Raw genomic sequence first — 20,669 nt, forward strand, 5'->3', positions numbered from 1 at the left:
TAAACAGCAGCATCTCCCGAAGGAGACACAGTGCTCCTCACAGGAGCCGGCCTCTCATCACAGCGGCCTCAGCACTTTAAATTCTCCTACAGGGAAGCCGTCACAGAGACATCAGGGCAAGGCTGAGGCTGCTGTCATGAGCAGGGGAAGAGAGAGAGACGCCCACCTCTTGGTGACAGGTACCTCTGTCCCTCTGAAGCCAGGAGCTCTTAACTGAAGTCACCTAAGGAAGTTTTGAAAAACTCAAGTCTCAGACCACCTTTGGAAATTTCTCACTGATCTCGGGCAGTGTGGAGAAGCCCTGGCCTAGGCACGGCTCAGACCCCTCCCTCCATGGAGTTAGCCAAGGAAGCCTTCAGGGATGCCCAAAGGATTTACAGCCAGTGCAGGCCTTTTGGGAAGGCTGATGCTCATTTCACAAACACACAAGGTTGTTTGCCTGAAACTGTGAGTCAGTCATCAAGGGCACGCCCGGCATGACTGCCAGCATGGAAGCTTTCTGATGAAAATGGATTTCTTCCCTGAAGGCCTGCACTTCCACCAGGGGAGAGGAGGCCTGGGTGGCCGGCCCAGCATGATTGTGCCACTGCAGACTGGGCTGTAGAAAATGAAACCATCAACGAGACTCAGTGCAGGGCTTGTCTGAGCCCACTTGCTGGCTCCAGAATCGGGGTCTGGTCGCCTAGCTCAGATGAGCATATTTTTTTCCCATGTGACACAAGGACCTTTCTTACCTAATTCACAGGGTGGTGTTAAAATAGAAAATAAACCATGTTTGAGAAGGGGAAAACATGCTACAAATTTTGACAATAGTGATAAGAAAATTTGAGTTTAAAATTTTTTACAGCTAGCCGGGCTCGGTGGCTCAGCCTGTAATCCCGTGCCTTTGGGAGGCTGAGGTGAGTGGACTGCCTGAGTCCGCAGGTTCGAGACCCGCCTGGGCAGCGAGACCTCATCTCTACAATAAATCAAAAAATCAGCCGGGCGCGGTAGCACATGCCTGTAATTTGGCTACTTGGAAGGCTGAGGCGGAAGGATCACCAGAGCCCAGCAGGCGAGGCTGCGGTGGCCAGGAGTGGCCACTGCACTCCAGTCTGGGCAACCAAGTGAGACTCCAACTCAAAAAAAAAAACTTTTTTTTACACGTGTATAAAACACTCACCATGGTCCAGAGCATCATTTTACACACATTATCCCCACGGCATACTGTGAGGAAGATGCTCTTGTCCTCACAAATGAGAGGCTGCCAGAGTTTCCCGCCAATACACTGGGACCAACCGTCCAATCAGGAAGACTCACCTGGGAAGTCTCCAGGGTGGCCACCATCCTACCCTCCCTCCAATTTGCAGGGAATTCCAGCCTCCCGTTCACAAAAAGGATGTGGCTTTCTGGCTTGAGGTCTACTGAATACCTTCCAGGGTCACCCCCAAGATAAGTCAAGAGACACACAGGAACCCCCATACCAACCTGGTCTCCTCAGGGTGAAAGCTACCGTGACTCCGATATCTGTATCCAAATAACAAGAGTATTAAACAAGGCACATGTCAGACTTGCTTCATCTGCTCAGGCGGCATGGCTGTGTTGAGCCCCAAGACCCACCCTGCCATGGGAGGGGGTGGGGGGCAGCCTGACACCAGAAAGAAGAACAGGGCCACCAGAGTGTGGGTCTCACCTGTACTGCCTTCTACCTATGTCCCTGGGGCTAGTCTGGGACTTCTCTGGGCTCCGGGATCCCATCGACTTCATCAAGCCCTCAGGCTGAGCTGTGAAACGCTCTGCAAACAGCTAGTTTAATGTCAGGTCCATGGCTCAATGGAGCCAGGATTAGAAAATCACTCCCAGCCAGAGTCACCATGCGGTCTCCCACTTGTGTCACCAGATTCCCTTCCTGGAGTTGCCTTTGGCAGAAGTGCAGACCCAATGGCCAAAGCCTGAGCTAAAACGGTGTCAATGTCATGAGCTAAATGGCCGCATACTGCTGTCTTCCCCACCTGCGAGGTCTCAGGACACAGGTTGCTTGTGGCAGCCCCTTCCAAAACCAAAGCCATAGCACTCCATGTGAAAAAAATAAGTAAATAAACCTTTAGCTGAGTTATACATTTCTTTATAAGAAAACTCTTACAAATTAAAAAAACTCTATGTTTATACATTTGATAAATGTTTTAATCAAAATAAATATGCATATAACCAGGTCTATCTTTAAAACAACAATGCCAAAAAACTCACAGAATTTCACCACTATTTTAAGGCTATTCAAAGAATCCTAGGTACATTTCCAGCGGCCTGCTGGGAAATACCTTCATAGAAATATCCTGTCTCTGCACTCATCTTACTTCCAAGACTGGGATATAGTCATGAAAGGCAAGCCACCAAATACAGAAAAGTTGCAATATGAGTTTTGGTGAAGATTGTTAAAATATAAATCCATGTGACATCCTGCCTTGCCAAGTCTCAGAAACTTTCCTCGCTTTCCCCATGATCTTCTCATCAAAACTTACCTGTTCAATGTTCTACTTCTTTCAGGCAATGACACCCAACTTTGGCCACATACCAAACCCATGTGGGGAAAGGTTTCTGAAACTGTCCCCCACACTATGGCCAGACCCCATCGCAGAGAGTTGGATTTCATTGGTCAGTGATGGGACAAAGTTTGGTAGGTTTTCAGCTCCCCAGGTAGGTCGCAAGTCCCTGTGGTTAACTAACCAGTGCCAAGGAGAAGGCATATGGTTTTTAAAGGAAGTTTAGGAGATAATTTCTTTACCAAAAGGAACAATGAAATGTAGTAATTAATTATTCATGATTTATTTAAATGTGTGTCTTCATTAGTGTATGAATGCATTAAATTGAGAGCACCCAACCCCACTTCCCATCTACTCAACCCTCCTGTCTACTTAGCCCACAGACTGGCTCTACTTCTGCACAAGATCAGCCAGCTTTGGGGGAACAGAACCCTCAGGTTCAAGAGCAAAAAACCGGTCCTCTGCTGGATTTGCCAGTGGCTCGAAGTCTCGTGGGGAGCAGCCTGGTCTTGCCTGCTGGGATCTGGAATCCCCTACCTCACTGTGATGGGAAGTGGGTGTTTCTGTGTGAGGCCCTCATCTTGTACATTCCGGAATCCTCGGCCTCTTAATGAGATTTGAATGTCACCACTCATCAGACAGTGATTGAGAACCTTCGCATTTCACCTGCAAGAGTCGGTTGAGTCCCAGGGTGTTAACGCATTCCTCCTCCTGTGACTTCTCTGGACCAGGGATGACTCGGGAATAATTTGAGCCACCCTGGGCAAAGCCAACCCAGCCTCGCACAGCCCTTGAGAAGAATTTGCCAAATGTTCAAGGGCAGGGTGGTGGGAGGGCGTTGTTGCAGGACTGTCCTGGGGAAAGGGCGACCTTTCCCCCGCATGCCTCTAACCACCCTGGGGCCCGCTTGCGTGCTCACTCGTGGCACCGTCCTCCAGGGGCTGGGGGACCCTTGTCAGCCTGAATGATGGGCCTCCTTCCCCTGCTCCTCTCCGTCCACACATTGCATGTGACCGGGCTGGAGACGAACATTAGCAGGTCACGTGGAGGATGCAGAACGGATTTGGGCTGCTGAGCCCCCCAGCCGGAGGCTTTCTCTTGCTCGGCCCCGGGGACACGGTTCGCCCTTCCCCTTCCCGTTCCATCCTCTTTACATGCAGGCTAGTCAGAGCCCTGGTGTCCACTCTCCTGAACACAAGAGATCGGCCTTTAAGCTCAAAAGTAGACCACAGACAACTTCTCAACCCTTGGAGCAAGCAGTTCCCGCTCCCCCGGTCTCAGCATCAATGAGTCTTCAAACGCCACCTTGCTCAGGCTTTCTGCTTTTTCTTCACTCTCCATGCTCTTCCTCCCAAACACACCTTGGAGATCTTTCGGTAGATCTAAGAGTATGGCATCCTGTTACCCAGAGGCTTCTCTTGGGAAAGGTTAAGGGGCAAAGTCCTGTTCCCCTGGCCTCTACCTTTCTTTGGGGCTGCCTGGTCTTGGAACATAGTGTTCTACCTTCTGCTCTCCCCAGCAAGGGGAAGAAAGCCACTGAGGCAGGGTCTCTCCCCACCCCCCTTCTCTAGGGAGGTGAGACCATCTGAGTCTGAGGGAAGTATCTGTAAACCAATCTGGACTCCTGCCCAAACAGCTTCCCCCAATCTAGTTTTACCATCAGGAAAGGTGATATTCGGACCCCCGTTTGATGCCTAGACCTATTTCTCAATTGGTTCTAGGTTCTCAATGTGTGAAAGAGAAGGGTATGGTGATAACCCAGGGACTCCAATACACCGACTCCTAATAGATTTTCTTACAAGTAGGAATCACTACATTTCATAAGAGAGGAGCTAGGAATTCTTTCTGGACCTCACCTTTTGGTGTTGTGTACATTAAAGACAGGAGAACAGGTGCTTTGTTAAATTAAATTAAATCAAATTAAATAGCTACCTTTGCTGTAAGATCCTCAGAACCTTTATATGCTGATGTGCACTGTAATTCCCCAGGAGGGTGGTATAGTATCCAGACTTTTCCCAAGGGATTGGGCCACTACACCTTTATCACAAAATATCTATTAATATCTGTAAGAACTATTGAAACCCCAGAGAAAGAGAAGCCTGGCAACTTTCAGTGTTCTTTCCTCTCTCAAAACTCTCATGAGGTGTTTGATGGCCAAGGAAGATCACTGAGGAGCTCGAGAGCCCGCTCTCTCAGGCCAGCTCTCCCAGTCTTTCCTCCTTGCAGTCTCAAGGCTTCTGCCCTGGCTCAGGGTCCTTCTGCTTCCATCCTCTCCCTCCTGCAACCCATTCTCCAGTCTATGGCCATCTTTGCAAACTAGAAGGTACAGATCATTTCCTTAATGTGACAAGTAATTGCTACAAAAACCCCAGAGTTGACATCATAGCAATAGCACACATTGAAAACCTTCCCCCTTGAGTCTTAAAAAAGAATTGAGACGAGGTTGTTTGTGGTCATCTCTTCTACTCAACACTGCACTGGGGGCCCTCACCAGCTCAATAAATTCAATTACTGGCCAATTCAATTACTGAGTGAATTTAGCAGGGTGACTAGAAACAAGGTCAATATACAAAAATCAGTTGTACCTCTTTATATGTAAAACAAATAATCATAAATTTAAATTATAAATAGAGTATATTATAATAGCATTAAAGTTCAAATTCTTAGACTTAAGGTTAAGTCTAAGAAATATGAGCTAGACCTACACGCTGGAAATTACAAAATAAGATAAATGGAGAGATACTCCATGCTTGTGGGTTGAAAAGTGCAGCACTAGAAAGATGTCAAACTGTTCCAAATTGATTTGGAGATTGTCATTTACTATATTCCTTTGGGAAAATTTTCAAGTCATACACTTAGGGGTGTGTGTGTGTGTGTGTGTGTGTGTGTATTTTCTGTGTACATGTCATGCCTCAACATTTAATTTTTAAAAAGCATAAATTTGGGGATCGAAAGCCCTGGCTATGAAGATCAATTTAGTCACCTCTTAATTATGTAACCTTGAGCAAATCTATAATCTCTCTGTGCCTCAGTCTCTTCATCTGTAAAATGGAGGCTATGTCATGTCTCTCCTAAAGGGCTGTCGTGAAAATCAATAAGATGAAAATGTACTCTTGGTAAACACTAGACTGCCATATCTTACACACGTTGATTAAATAGAAAACAGGATCAACAAATGTCTCTTAGGGATCGCCACAATACAGCCTCAGCCCAGCCATCCAACCCTTGACCTTCAAACCCTGTACCCAGCCCAAGGGACATCTTCTCCTGAACTCATCACACTCTATTTCCCATGAGCTTTTGCTCACTCTAGGCTTTGAGATCATCAGTCATCTCTCCCGGTTCATGTATCTGGAATTCTTTTTCCAACTCCTACTTTAGCTTGACCTCTTTTCTCTAGCCACTCTGCCCAAAGATAGCTGTGGAAATGACTTTCTTATTTCATCATGTCAATTCTTAACCAAAATTGCATAATGTACCAGGACCTGGAGCAGTGCTTAGAGCATAAAAAGGCTCTGTGAACTTTTTCTGAATGACCTTAAGGGACTGATGGGACAGAAATTGTCAAGCAACATGTTTAGGAATGATGAAGAGAAAAAAGAAAGGAGGTGACTCTTGGCCTTTATTAATATAACAAAGCATGGATCAGGATGGACAAAGGAAGGGAGACAATGATAGCAATGCCTCCCATCTCCACCTACTGACACCCATACCCTTCTTCCAGGCCCAGCTCGCCTTCTTTGATGGGATGTGTCTTCTGGTTTTGCAATGGAAGACAAGTCAGACACTCCTCTGGACTCCACTAGCACTTTGTTCTGGCCTCTGTGAAGGCCTTTATCCCATGGAGCCTGGCTAGCTACTTGGAAAGCATCATTCCCCTTTACGAGATGCTAAACTTTTGAAGGCAGCAGCCATGTTGAGGTCCGTGCCCGTCACAGCAGGGCTCAATACCTGCTGGGATATGGATAGATGGATGGACAGATGGAACCTACAGACAGAAAGCTCCACAAGAATTCAGGGGAAGTCCTTTGGTCCTACTTTTTTTTTAATGTATTATATAAGACCGAAAAGAATCAAAATCATTCCAAGACTGAGAGAACAGGCAGAAGAGGCTAATACAACTTGTCAGTGACTGAGCCCTGCCCTAATATTCACCTGGGAGTGGGGAAAAAAAGGGAATTATTCACCCTGGGGCCTGGCAACCCCTTGGTCCTCCGTTAAAGGGAGCATCCTTCCTGGCTGGCACCCAGCCTCTGTCTCCATCCATTTCTCACAGTCACTTCCTTTTCTAAAGCATCCTCCTTGTTCTTTCTATTCCTCATGCCTGGATATATTTACCGAGGTTGGCTGGCTATTTCCCTACCATCTTATGTCACTCAGAAAAAGTACGTGGAACCTTTTTATGTCCCAGGACTATAGTAGGACCTGGTACAATATGCAATTTCAGCCAAGAAGAGATGAAATAAGAAAGTCATTTCCACAGCTATCTTTGGGCAGAGTGGCTAGAGAAAGGAGGTCAAGCTAAAGTGGGGAGTTGGAAAAAGGATGCCAGCTATCTGAACTGGGAAGGGCTGTCGATGGTCTCGCCTGGGTGTCTATGCAAAGAGTTCAGAGGTGAAGGAAGAGAGGGAATACCACAGGGGTGACCAGGGGGCCTGTTCTGGCCGCCAGCCCTCCTCTCACCCCTTGGACCTGAGAGGATCCACTTTTGTCTGTTTTATATATTAAGGAGTTTGCGTCATGTCCGAATACACTTTTCAAGTTTCTCAGTTTGAAAACCACCAATCAAGACCAACCCATTCAGCCTACAGATAAACGGAAGCCCAGAGGAAAGAAAGAACAGGTCATAAATCTGTCTATTGCAAAAACCAGGACTTCTGGACGTCCTTTCATCCTGTGTTTACCCACCATGGACTCCAAGGCCTCAGCAAACATGGCCTCCACCTCACGTCCCCTCCAAACCCAGGCCAGGCAAACTCCGGACACAGGCACAGCCTGAATCCCACACTCAAAGACTGACTTTTTACTTCAAGGAGCTTACCTTCAGAACTCCTGTGTGCCACATAAAATGCTCCAAGGGGTCAAAAAATGATAGCCTGATTATTTTTTCCGTACACACTTACAAAAGAAAAATGAAAGGAAATTCACATCTATTAAAAGCAGAAGTAGCTCAGTGTCGAAAAGGAATAACTATAATATTTCAGAGAGGATCAGTGAAGATCTCACCTCCTTAATATGTTTGAGCTTCTTAATGGCTTCTGCAACTGAGAGGAGAAAATTTGACTTCACTGAAGCTGATTATTCCAAGAGTAGACACATTAACGAGCTCAGTCAGATGCAGTTCTCTGAATTAGCTATAGTTTGAAATATAATGAGGCCACCAGTGCAGTGATGAACAAACAGCTTCAATCATCCACACCTCAGACACGGTCTTGGAAAAAAAATCCCCACTGGAAATTCATTGCTGCCGTTTTCAGTGATGTCCCACATAGAAAGAAATACACCTGACAGCCCATCCATCAACCAGTGCAAGCAAACATAACTCTGAAGGCATTTTGGAGAAACGTGATAGAAAAACTTGTCTTGAGTGAGCCTTTTGTGTAAGACTTACAGTGTCCCAGAAACTACAGAACCCCATGGTGCCACAGCTCTGCTCCAATTCCTCTTAAACTCCTTTCACAGAAGCCAGAGTTCGAGCCCCTGGGACAGGAGAAGGAATTCAGTCCCGTAACCTCTCCAGGAGTAACTACCCTTGAAATGATTTCAGCCTCAGTTCAAGGCCAAAACTCACTGAGTCCCAAACATACGGAGGCTTCCGGGTCCTGTCCTCTCAGTCTCAACTGGGAAACACCCAAGGAAGAAATCCAAAGCCATGCCTGGCCTTGGACATGGAGCTGGGGAAACTCAGTGAAGATTTGCTGCTGAAGACATAGTCTCAGGGAGGAAGGCATCACGGGTCCCCAGCCTCTGGTGGCAGCCATGGGGAAATTGATGTATTAAGCTCGTACGCCAACACAACACATCACTCCCAACTTACAGACCCCAGCTTACAGAGTGCCGTGTGCCACATGCTTCAAACAGGAGGAGGACAGAGCCAAGACCTCGAGTGGCTAAGCAGCTACTGCCAGTCCCATTCGTATGATACCACACCCGCCTCCGAGCACCGAGCCATCTTCAGAACCCCAGCAGAAGCGCCATGAGGAAACACTGGGTAAGACACAGGCTCAGGTCTCCCTTTGGCCTCTGCCACCCGTCATCCATGTGACCTAAAGCAAACTGCATAACCCCTCATGCCTCTATTTCCTCATCTGTAAAACGGGTGTCAAACAGTACCTTCCTCACAGAGAACTGAGGGTTAAGTGAGCTTACATACGCAAAGCACTTAGAACAGCTCCTAGCACATGCAAGAAAATAGCTGCTGTCATTCTTACTTCAGGACAAGAAAGCGGAGGCTCAGAGAGGTCAGACAGCTTGCTCGAAATTGCCCAGCTGCACGCCGGCCAAGCGGGGGCAGAGCCAGGTCTCTGTGCTGCTGGCCAAACGCGTCTCCTTTGACACCACCCTGGGAGGGAGCCAGTAGACAGCTGTCCACTGTACAATGTACAAGTGAGTGAATACATACATCACACTCATCCGTTTCATCGTCATCACTCGACGTGCTCCAGGACAGTCAGAGGAGAGCATGTCGGCCACCTGTGCACTGGGCAAAAGGCTCTGTGCACACTTGACCCTCTCAAAACCACCTGAGGAGGTGTTTAATCTCTTCTTCCGATGAGAAGCTCGAGGTCTAAAAGGTTAAGTGACCTGCCTGAGGTCTCAGGGCCACCATCGCACCTGACCTGCCAGCTCTCTGCTCTGTTACTTCCCAGACATCCATCAAAGCCACCACTTTCAAGCCCCCATAAGAATAGGGTGCCACACAATCCTCACCAGATGCGGGACACCTCGGCTCAGAGGAGCCACACAGTGACCTGACACCCAAGCCCAGTCTCTTTGCCCTCTGTCTGCATCCTCACTCATGGTGACCCAGGTCTCTAAGGAGTAGCAGAGCAGTGGCCTCTCCAGGGGCTCCCAGCAGCCCGGGTGCAGCAGAGGGTGGGGACAGTGGCACCTGCCTGTGTCCAGACGCGCTCACACTCTCCAGGACCCAAGGTGGGCAGCCCAGTGACAGGGGCAGCTTCCACTGCTTGTCTTGGAAGGAGGAAGCCTCCCCTGGGAATCCAGGGGCTCAGTGCAGCAGGAATCAGGCACCGGCTGGTGGCTGCCACCTCCCACCTCCCGCAGGCCACCTCCCAGGAAGTGCCTGTCCTGCCTGGGTCAGCCTGGCAGCTCCAACCTTTGTTTGAAATGGTGTGCTCTCTACTCAGATTGGCTGCCAGAGCCCAACGCTGATGAGCAAACACACAAGTTCAGAGCAGGCCCGAGAGGAGGGGCTGTGAGTGTTTCATTTCAAGCCTGGGTCAGGGAGCCATGGGTAGCCCCAGACCCAAAGAACCCTGGCTCCATAGAGAGCCAAAGCCCTGGGCCAGCCCATTCCATCCTCACAGGTGGGTTTCTAACGATCCTCACCATGCCCTCTCCTCTGTAATATGCTCTCAAGGTTCATTTTTTTTTTTGAATTGGAGTCTCACTCTGTCACCCAGGCTGGAGGGCAGTGGCATGCTCCCGGCCACCACAGCCATGACCTGCTGGGCTCTGGGGCTCCTTCTGCCTCAGCCTTCTAAGTAACTGGAACTACAGGCGTGTACTACCACGCCCAGCTAATTTTTGAGTTATGGTAGAGATGAGGTCTCGCCAAGTTGCCCAGGTGGGTCCTGAACCCACGGGCTCCGGCAATCCACTCGCCTCGGCCTCCCAAAGCGCGGGATGACAGGCTGAGCCACCAAGCCCGGCCTAGGTTTCGCTTCATAAGAACAGTCATGCGTAACACCTGTGGGGCACTCGACTTCAGTTCGGTTCAGCCACTTTTACAAGTGTTCTCCTGTTGAAGCCCAAGACAGTCCCTAAAGGTAGCACTACTTTCATGCCCAGTGTACGGATGGCAAAACTGAGCCAAGGAGCGGTTGGCAAGTGCTGGCATTTGAGTTGAGGCCGCTGACTCAGGAACCTGTGTCCCCAGGGTGTAAGAAACCACCCCAAGAATGGGGCCAGGCTCAGGGGCTCTCAGAGAGAGCAGGTTTCCTCCCACTTCCCACCCTGGCAGGTTTGTTTCTAACAGAATCAAGGGAGGTCGGCGATCACTGAGTCCCACCCTCATATGTCACATCGGGGAAGGTGATTATTAAAGTGAGCCGGTGTGAGGTCACGTGGCGAGTCATGGCCCCGTGGGAGCAGGGACCCTGATCCAGGACCCTTTCAAGGGAGCCATGCCCCTTCCTGTCTGCTCTTTTCTGTAAGTTCTTCAAGAGAGAAAATCCCTGGCAACGCTTATCAGAGCTCGACAGTCCTGGGGCCCTAAGCATGCTCTGTCAAACGCTTAAACCCCTCCTCCTCAAATTTAAACTCATTTCTCCTTTTATTTTTTCAGAATTATATCCCTACCAGGAGACGGCTGGGTGTGGTCTGACGGCAGGCCGTGGGGACGCGAGGGCACGGCCCGTGACCGAGCATTCCTCCTTGCTCCGACTGCTTCCCTGTCCTGTGCTCGGGCCATGCACCTTCCTTCGAGACTTGACTAGGGGAACAGGGCCCTCCCTGCAGGGCTCTCACAGCTGCCTCCATGCCTGGACTCCGCACGCCTCACACGCGTCTCTCCTGGATTAGCCCTGTCCATCCTTCATGGCCGCCGGCATCACCTGCCCAGGAAAGCCTCCCTGGCCTGGCCCCCTTGTTCCCCCTGGCTCAGCTCCATCCAAACCCTCCGGTTCCCGATCCCTTTTCCTTTCATCTCCCCTCAGGGTCTGGAATCTCATTTTTGCGTGAATTTTTTCCATCCGTGTTCACTTCCATCTTTAGACGAGAAGTTCCCTGAGGGCTCGAGTTGGCTCCTCCATGTCCCTGCAGCAGCCAGTACTCAGCAGACATGTGTCACTCACTCCTCAGTGTATTCCACAAACGTCTATTGAACAAGGATGAGCCGGTAGAAATAAATGTGCAAAGAAGGAAGAGACAGAGCTGACACCGTCAGATTAGAGCCCAGTGGAGGAGGAGACGCAGAAGGTGTGGGGCGATGAAAAATCCTCCGTGGGGCCCCGTGTGCACAGGTGGGTGGTGGGTCCAGTTACAGCCCAGACTTCCTCACCACTGTACGATGCAACCACGCAGCCAAAATCTGTTTGTACCCCCTAAAGCTATTGAAATAAAAAAGGAACAAAAAAGAACAAGGCAAGTCATGGGTAAGAATCACGTATGTAAATAAAGAGACTTACGGTGTGATGCTGAGGTGGGGGGAGAGCTCCAGTCAACCCAGTCGGCTCTTCAAGAAATCACCTGGAGCCGGGCTCGGTGGCTCAGCCCGTCATCCTGCGCCTTTGGGAGGCTGAGGTGAGTGGATGGCCTGAGCCTACGGGTTCGAGACCCGCCTGGGCAGCGAGACCTCATCTCTACAATAAATCAAAAATTAGTGGGGCGTGGTAGCGCATGCCTGTAATTCCGGCTATTTGGAAGGTTGAGGTGGAAGGATTGCCGGAGCCCAGCAGGCCGAGGCTGTGGTTCCAGTCTGGGCGACCAGAGTGAGACTCTGACTCAAAAAAAAAAACAACAACAAAAAAACACATCCCTCACTTCACATGCTTATTTTTTTGAGTGAGAACATTTGAAATCTGTTCTTTTAATAATCTGTAATCTGTAGGGCCAGCAAAACCTTCACCTTCCCCTCAAGTAGGTCCACTGAAAAATCAGCTTACAAAGTGCAGACTAATACGGGAAATGGCATCCAAATACATCACGGTATACCCGGGGGGAGTCAGGAATCGCCCCACACCCCAGCGGGGTCCAAATGCAGATGCAGCCTCATTTCAGAGGCGAGGGCGGAGCAGGGAACATGGGCGATTCTGCCGAGGGGCCGCAAGTGGTTACCAGGGAGGGTGGATGGACGGGGCAGAGGAGAACTTACAGACGGTTCTCTTTGGAAGCTGAGTGAGCCTGAGAGGAGGACACGACCTGTGGCAGGTCTCCGCAGGTGGGCTGCGTCCTTCGGAGACAGGGATCCCGCGGGGCTGGCTCGCCAGACCAAGACCAAGGCCCCGACAGCCCCGACGCAGTGAGAGGACAGGTCGAGGCCCTGAGGTCAAGACCAAGGGGGCCTGAAAGCGCCTCTGCTCACCCTTGCTGCCCGTTATACACTGAGTACAATCGTGCTAAGATACTCCCCTGCGCCATGACAGTTTGCAGCTCCCAGGGCAGCTCCCGGAAGTCACTCACGGGGTAAGGGGGAACCCAAGGTTTCAGGAGCTCCTACCCTTTTCCCTTTTCCAGAAAACCCACGAACAGTCCACCACTTGCTTAGATTACAATCACAAAAAGGCCAGGATACAACCAGCCAGCAATCCAGTGGGCCTATGGAGTCTTTGTGTCTCTATTTCCGTTTTTTTTTTTTGAGGTGGGGACTGTTGCCCAGGCTGCAGGGCAGTGGCACAATCACGGCTTATTGCAGCCTCAAGCTCCTTTGTGCAAGTAATTCTCCTGTCTCCATCTCCTGAGTCATTGCACCACCTCGCCCACGTAGTTTTTTGGACAAGCAAGTTCTCTCCATGTTGCCCAGGCTGGTTCTGGGCTCTGGACTCAAGCGATCCTCCTGCTTCGGCCTCCCGAAGTGCTGGGATTGCAGGCATGAGCCACTGTGCCTGGCCTGCTTCCCCATTTCTTTAATAAACTTTTAGTTTTCTTGCAGCTCACACTTGAACTCTTTCCTGCATGAAGTCAAGACTCCACCGGGCCTCTTGGGTTGAAGCCCAGTTCTGAGGTGGCCTGCTTCACTTCGTTTCGGCACAGATGATGAGATAACAGCAAGGGGAAGGAGGCACAGCTGCCCTCCCTGGTGGGTCATCCCGTCTTCACTGGTTGGGTCAAGTCTCTCGTAGCGTCTGTCCATCCTCAAGGACCTTAATGTACCAGGGAGCCACATCTTGGGGTGAGGTTCCTGGTGCTCCTTTAGAATTTGAAAATATGAGCCGGGCTCGGTGGCTCAGCCAGTAATCCCGCACCTTTGGGAGGCTGAGGTGAGTGGATTGCCTGAGCCCGTGGGTTCGAGACCCGCCTGGGCAACTTGGCAAGACCTCATCTCTACAATAAAATAAACAATGAGCCGGGCGTGGTAGCGCACGCCTGTAGTTCCAGCTACTTGGAAGGCTGAGGCGGAAGGATCACCGGAGCCCAGCAGGTCGAGGCTGCGGTGGCTGGGAGCGGCCATTGCACTCCAGTCTGGGCGACAGAGTGAGACTGCGACTCAAAAAAAAAAGAAAAGAAATCGCCCGGCTCAGAACACCTCCGCTCCCTTTCCCCTTGCCCACACTTGCCCTCGACCGGCTTAGTCCCGACCGATACTTTCCCAAAGGGAAAGCAAGGTGACTTGGTCAAACTCAGAGCAGCCAAGAACGTCAGCTGCTCTGGAGAGCAGACTTCAGGCGAGGACGATGAGGACCCGGAATGAAGCTGGGAATTGCCCTCGCAGTTGCGCCAGCTTCTGGATTGTCTGAGAAATGCGAGAGAGAAATGCTGCAGAGCAAAACCTGTGACACTTCCACAGCCTCCCTGCGCTGGAAGAGCTGCGGCTGGACCACGAGGCCTGAGATCCAGGCCACGTCGTAGAAAGCCCTGCACCCCACCCGCAAGCTCTGCCTTCCACCAGAGGGAAGAGGCTTCCTCGTCGGTACTCGTGACCCCACGCCCGGCCTTAGTCACCGACGGTTGCCTTGGAGAACCCAAAACAGCCGTGATCGTAATTCAAACATTGACCGAGGACCTATTTGACGCCCAGCACGGCACAAGCCTGCGGAAGACCCAGGCGATGAGGAATAAGGCGGTGCACTGGGCTCAGGGCACACGGCGGCCTTCCAGACGCCGACCCACTTGGAAAGGCCTCAGCCTCCCCGAAGTGATAACCTCCATGTTTCCAGGATGTTTCTAGATGACACGGAGCGGCTGTGGGAGGGAGAAAGGACAGGCCCCCCATTTGATGAACTGCCAGAAGGCTCGAGTGCCTGACTGTCTAACGCGGGCACACCTGGAATGTGCCACTCACGAGGCTGTGCCGCTCAGATCCCCGGCTGCTGGGAGCGTCGCTGACCGACATCTCCCGTCGCATCACCTCCAGCCTCACCACGGTCACACAGAGGCCACGCTTCCAGTGAACTGCTCCAGCCAGTGACCAAGCACAGCAAGCAAGTGAATGCAGTCCCCTTCCTGGAGGACACAGGCTCCCTTCGGGGGTGAACTGGGACGCGAGCCTCCCCATCCCCCTGCAGGAAACGTCTAGGAAGACCCTTCCTCCCAACCCTCCTTCCTTCCTCCTCTCCAGCACAGGGTCAGACCTGCATCGTGGGCTGCAGATTCTCCTTGCTTCTCCTGCTGTCTCCCCTTCCTCCTTCCCAGCGCACAGATGTCACCCGGGAACCAGCTTTCGGAGGACTTGACCTAACAGCACTCCAATCTGGAGCTTGTGAGTCACACACAGACCTTCCACTAAGGAGGAGGTCCCGCTTGCAGATGCCTTGGGAAACCGACGGGGTAACCAGTTTCCTAGGACTTCCTAGATTCCACAGTCATGTAACCAGATTCACCAAATGTACAGAAGCACCACAGAGTATCACGGTTCCCAAGCTGATCTGACAACAAGAGGTCTTATTTGGCTCCCCAGAATGGAGTCGGGGACAAGGGAACATCAGTCATTCACAAGCCACAATCTGAGGAACGCTGCTGCGCCCACCCTCCAGCAAGTCCACACCTTCTTTCCCTGGTGTTGCCCAAGGGCCTCAGAGCAGATGGTCCGAGGCTTCCTTTTCCTGCTGTACTCAAATGGACGTGCAGTGACACAGCTGAGAAGCCGGCAGAAAAAGCAAGGGACCCAGGGCAACCCTCAATCATGCACTCTTTCCCTGGAGAACAGGAAACTATCCTTCCCATTAAAGCTTTGCTCCTAATTTTAGAAAACGAGATGCTTTTGAATATTTCAAATCGGTGTCATCTTCAAGAGACAGGTAAACTGTGTAAGCCTTAAAACACAAGTGGTGGGAGCCAGGCTCGGTGGCTCAGCCTGTAATCCCAGCCTTGGGAGGCTGAGGTGAGTGGATTGCCTGAGCCCGCGGGTTCGAGACCCGCCTGGGCAGGCAAGACCTCATCTCTACAATAAAAATCAAAATATTAGCCGGGCATGGTGGTGCGCGCCTGTAATTCCGGCTACTTGGAAGCCTGAGGCAGAGGGATAGCCGGAGTCCAGCAGGTCGAGGCCGCAGTGGCCGGGAGCGGCCCCTGCACTCCAGTCTGGGCGACAGAGTGAGACTCCAACGCAAAAAAAAAAAAAAACCCAAGCGGTGGATCCTAAGTTGTCTGCAAGTGTTAGTACTGGACCTATGGCGACCACTACTCAGTGAATGTGCATTAAACATGGTTCCCCTGAATGTCCGGTTCACGCATCAACACTTGGATGGAAAGGAAATAAACGCTCCGACATAAGTCATTCTGCAGCCTGTCTGTGAATTCTCTGGAGGTGGAAAAGCCTGGTGTGTGTGAGATTTCCGGGGAAAGCGCATCTCCTCGTAGCAGGGAGGTGTTCCTCGTGTAGACACAGGTGGGGGAGAGTCACCTGAAAGAGCTCCCTTTGGGGACAAGGGACCTGCAAGGAACCTTTGGGGGACTCACTGAACCCAAGGCGCTACTTCCTCTCTCCTGGGGCTGCACAGCAATGAGGGGAGTTCCAGCATGGTGGAGCGGGCACTCATGGCTGCTGAGCCCCGCGGTGGGAACCCAAGCCCTATACAGACTGTCCCAAGCTGGTGTCACTGGGCCTTCATAATCTCGGGGGTATGCAAGGCTATTATCCCTTCTCTTTGTAGAGGAAGAGATAAAGGCCTGGAGCCGTGACATCACGGACACAAGACCCCAGAGACCACAGTCGACATTTCTTGACAACATTCATGGTATGTTTAATTCTGTCATCTCTTGGGGTTCTTTTACCCCCTGTATTTCTCTGTATGTTGTAACTTTTCAACAAGCCCCATACAGTATTTTCATATAAGCAAAAAATACGTTTTCTAAAATAGAAAAAGAAGTGAAGCGAGTTCATTGTTGCTAAGTATTTATTGAAAAGCATCTACAAAAATCTTGTATTATTGACCCATGATTCTATATTAGGCCACACGAACACATAAAAGAACCAGAAAGAAGTCCCTTTCCTAAAGCTGCTAAGATTTAAGATGAGAACATGAAAAGTAATTTTATTTATTAGAAATTCACTCTAACATATTCTAACAGATCATGGCTGCCTCTCTCTTCTCTGGGCGTCAAGGATCCCATGAGTATCTGGTGGCTTCTGCTCACCTCTAAACCCGCAAGGCTGGAAAGACCAGGCTGAGAGAACCCGTCACCGTCAGAGGTCTCTTCTCAGGGGTCAGGCCATTCTGGCTCCATGTGATCACGCCCATGAGCCATAGCCGACTGGCGCCCAGGTCAACCAGCAGTCTAGCAGGTAATCTGTCATAAAAGTGATATCAACATCTCGCAAGATGAATGAGGAATTCAAATATCTTAGTATGTGACCTTTCTTGATGGACGGAATCGTGTTTAAAAATGTCAGTTGAATTCACCTGTTTCCCTGGTTCGGTAAATTAGGATGGCATGAACATCACTAAATGTTCTATGACAATCAAGACTCTTGCATTGGGGTCATGATTTTAGCCAGCAATGGGCAGATCTGAGAAGGAGTGAGAGAGTGGATTGGGTCTGATCTTTGACTGAGGAACCTAATAAGTAAAAGCTTTTATCCATCTTGAGAGGCTCCCTAGAAAACTGGTCCCAAGGTTCTAAAGCTGTGAGAGGTGACTTGTGTCTGCCAAGGGCAAGGGGGAGAGAACAGTGCTATGTGAGCTGTGTATTTGCTGACTCAAATGCAGAATGTCCCCCTAAGCTGACACTTTTAAAGCCTGAGTACCACATATCTGCCTGTGTTATTAATAGTCACCCTCTTCTCCTGAAAACGGGAGGGCCAGAAGATGCCAGGAGGCTGCGTCCGAGTCCACACGATGTTGCAGTACCCTCATTTTGCCTTAGAAAATTCAGCACGGTTTACTTTTTAAAAAAACAGGCTGCAATCATCTTCTGTCTAAAAATGTCAATGCGCTTTCTAAACCCTGAGAGCCGCATCTTAATTAACTCAGCAGATGACACTGCAGGGCCTTGACAATCTGCGGGAAAGTGGGACAGCATGCCGGGGACAGGGACCAGCTGCTCTATGCCTCCTCCAGGACTCAGCCTGCCCATCTAATCGTCTCTGGGGCAGCGTGGGACATCTTCTGGGCCTCTGTGCTTGGAACACCGGGGAGGGGTCGGAGCCATTTTGAAGACGCTGACAGTTCACGCAGGACCTCGCTGCTGGTGTTCGTTGGTCTTAGTGTAACGTCAGGTTTCCAGGGACCTGGCCAAAGGCTACATCCCACCGAGAGCGCATCTTTCTTCACATCCCAACACACAGGCTGATTCACCCTCTCCATGCTCTTGGCTGACACTGCGCAGCTATTCGAGGGACCCTTGCCAAGTGAGACGCAAATCATCTGGAAACTTCTGAACCCTCGGGTCTCTGCCGTGGAGAAACATTTTCAAGTCTGAGCTCTTTTTTTATTTTTTGCATCAGCCCGTTTGCAGGATTTTTAACCCCTCATTTTCTCTGTTTTCCTTGTGTTGGCCCCTATCCTGTGCGTTTCCAGTTCTCAGATGTGAGGGCAGAGGAAATTAAAATTAGTTAAGGCTGCTTAACCGATGTGTTACTCCCACCACGCTGCTCGTGATGCAGAGTTTAAATTGCTGGGTAAAGTCATCTAATGTGTGTTTTTAGTTGCCATAGGCTTTCTGTCTTCTTTGCCTGGACATGTGTCAGGGGCACACCGAGCAGGTGTTTAGGCATCTGTATGAAACTGAGCTCGGCGTTTCTCCATCACCCAGGATTTGCACCCACGGCTGTCAGCAACGAGAGTGACAAGGTTTGTGTGTTTGTTTGTTTTTGAGTTACAGTCTCACCCAGGCCGGAGTACAGTGGCATGATCACGGCTCACGGCAGCCTTGACCTCCTCGGTTCCCACTTCCTCTTCCTGAGTAGCTGGAACTACAGGTGTGTGCCACCGCACCCAACAAATATTTTTTTTTTATGAAGACAATATTGTGTTTTGTTGTCCAGGCTAGTCTCAAACCCCTGGGGCCAAGCAATCTTCTCGCCTTGTTCTCCCAACTTGCTGGGGTTACAGGCGTGAGCCACCACGACTGGCTGCGTTGGCAAGTTTTAGAGAGCTGGCAAAGTCAGGATGTCGCCTTTCACAAAAGCGGGTTGAAAGATGAGATTTAAAAGAAAAGCTTTCTTTGTGATTCGATGTCCTTTAGTTCCATATCCTGCACCCCTAACCCTCCTGTTTATGCCCCAGCAAGGTGTGTCCTGTAATTGGGGACAATTCTCTGCCCATGTTTGTATATAAACTCCTGGTCTGTTGAGATTTTAAAATGCAAAAAGAGAGACAGAGACAATATTTGATAGCACATAATGAATTGTTGATGAGGCCACTTGTGGAGAAATTGAGGATGAGAGAAAATTGTCCAGGCTCTGTTCAATTTCGTCCTTGAATAATAAAAAAACATATATTGTCTCCACAGCTCACTTGCTGGACTGGCCTTTCCCACAGTTTTCTGTCACCATGGCAGAGGGTTCTTGAGGGCGTCTTAACCCACATCCTGTTCTACCTACTCATGCCTTTGTCTTTGTAAACCAAGAAGATTTCTCTTCTCACAGCAGATATGAGCACAATAAGGGAATGTCACCGGAGCCGAGAGGGCCAAACACCCCAATCCCAGATCAGATGGCCCGTGAACACCCCTCTGAGTCCTGCAAAGTAGGAGTGGAGGAGAAAGGGCTGACTCTTGTGAGCAGTTTCCTGCCAGCCTCTGGGAAAGGCTTAGGCTGGGTGAACTCATCCATCAACCACGCAGTTTGGTGGGGGTCTGGGGACACGGGGCTCAGGTCATCCAAGGGAGACGCCTTGAGGGATCTTCATCGATCCCAGATTCATCTCCCACTAGTATGTGATTGTACCCACAGACGCCATAAAGGGTCTGTGGAAAATGTAGGCAGGGCCTCCGGAGCCTCAGAGGGAGTGACCCCCTGGGTGCAATCAGGTCAAGAACAACAGAACCACAGGGCGGGGGCCGGGAGTCAGCCTTGCCAGCCTCAAGGAAGAAGCTCAGCCCGTGCCTCCTCCCAGAGGCTGGTGTAGACGTGACCTCCGTGCTAAGCCGTTGGGGGCCCTTCGCAAACTCCTAACACAAAGATGACAAGAGCAACTTCCAGGCACTGAGACTCGTCTTGTTACGTGTGCAGTGCTCTGCCAGGTGTCATATGTGCGCCAGACCATGTTATACGTATCTTAAAGAAGAGGACACCAAAGAGGCCTTGAGAAGTCAAGCTGCTTGCCTGGGCCACTCAGACAGCAAGTGGTGGGAAGGAATTCAAACCCGGGCAGTCTGTCTCTGAGCACAAGAGGTTGGTCACTGTGCTCTCCAGGCCAAGACTAGATGACCCGCGGTGCTCACCATGAGCTCTGCCCTCCGCCTCCTCTGTCTTTAAGGCCTAGCTCAAATGAATGGCTCCTCCCCTGCCCTATAAATCCTGTGTGTGTGTGTGTGTGTGTGTGTGTATGAGAGAGAGAGAGAGAGAGAGAAAGAGAGATACATAGAGCCTGACAATTAAGTTCGCAAATTCATCCTAGAAAAAGTGCTACCTACCTCATTGCTGAATATAAAAAAGGGAAAAAAAAGATAAAATCAGGAAGGGAAGAAATTGTAGCTAAGAAAAATATAAAAGAATAGCCTCACGGTGGGGGCCCTCACGGTGATGGAACTATCTTGTCTCTTGACTGTGGGTGGACACACACACACTAACGTGTGATATAATTGTATAGAACTAAATGCGCGCGCACACACACACACACACACACACACACACACATAAATGAGGAC

The sequence above is a fragment of the Carlito syrichta genome, unplaced genomic scaffold (assembly GCF_000164805.1).
Source record: "Carlito syrichta isolate Samal-C Ts95f unplaced genomic scaffold, Tarsius_syrichta-2.0.1 Scaffold314769, whole genome shotgun sequence".
In the NCBI taxonomy this organism is placed as follows: domain Eukaryota; kingdom Metazoa; phylum Chordata; class Mammalia; order Primates; family Tarsiidae; genus Carlito; species Carlito syrichta.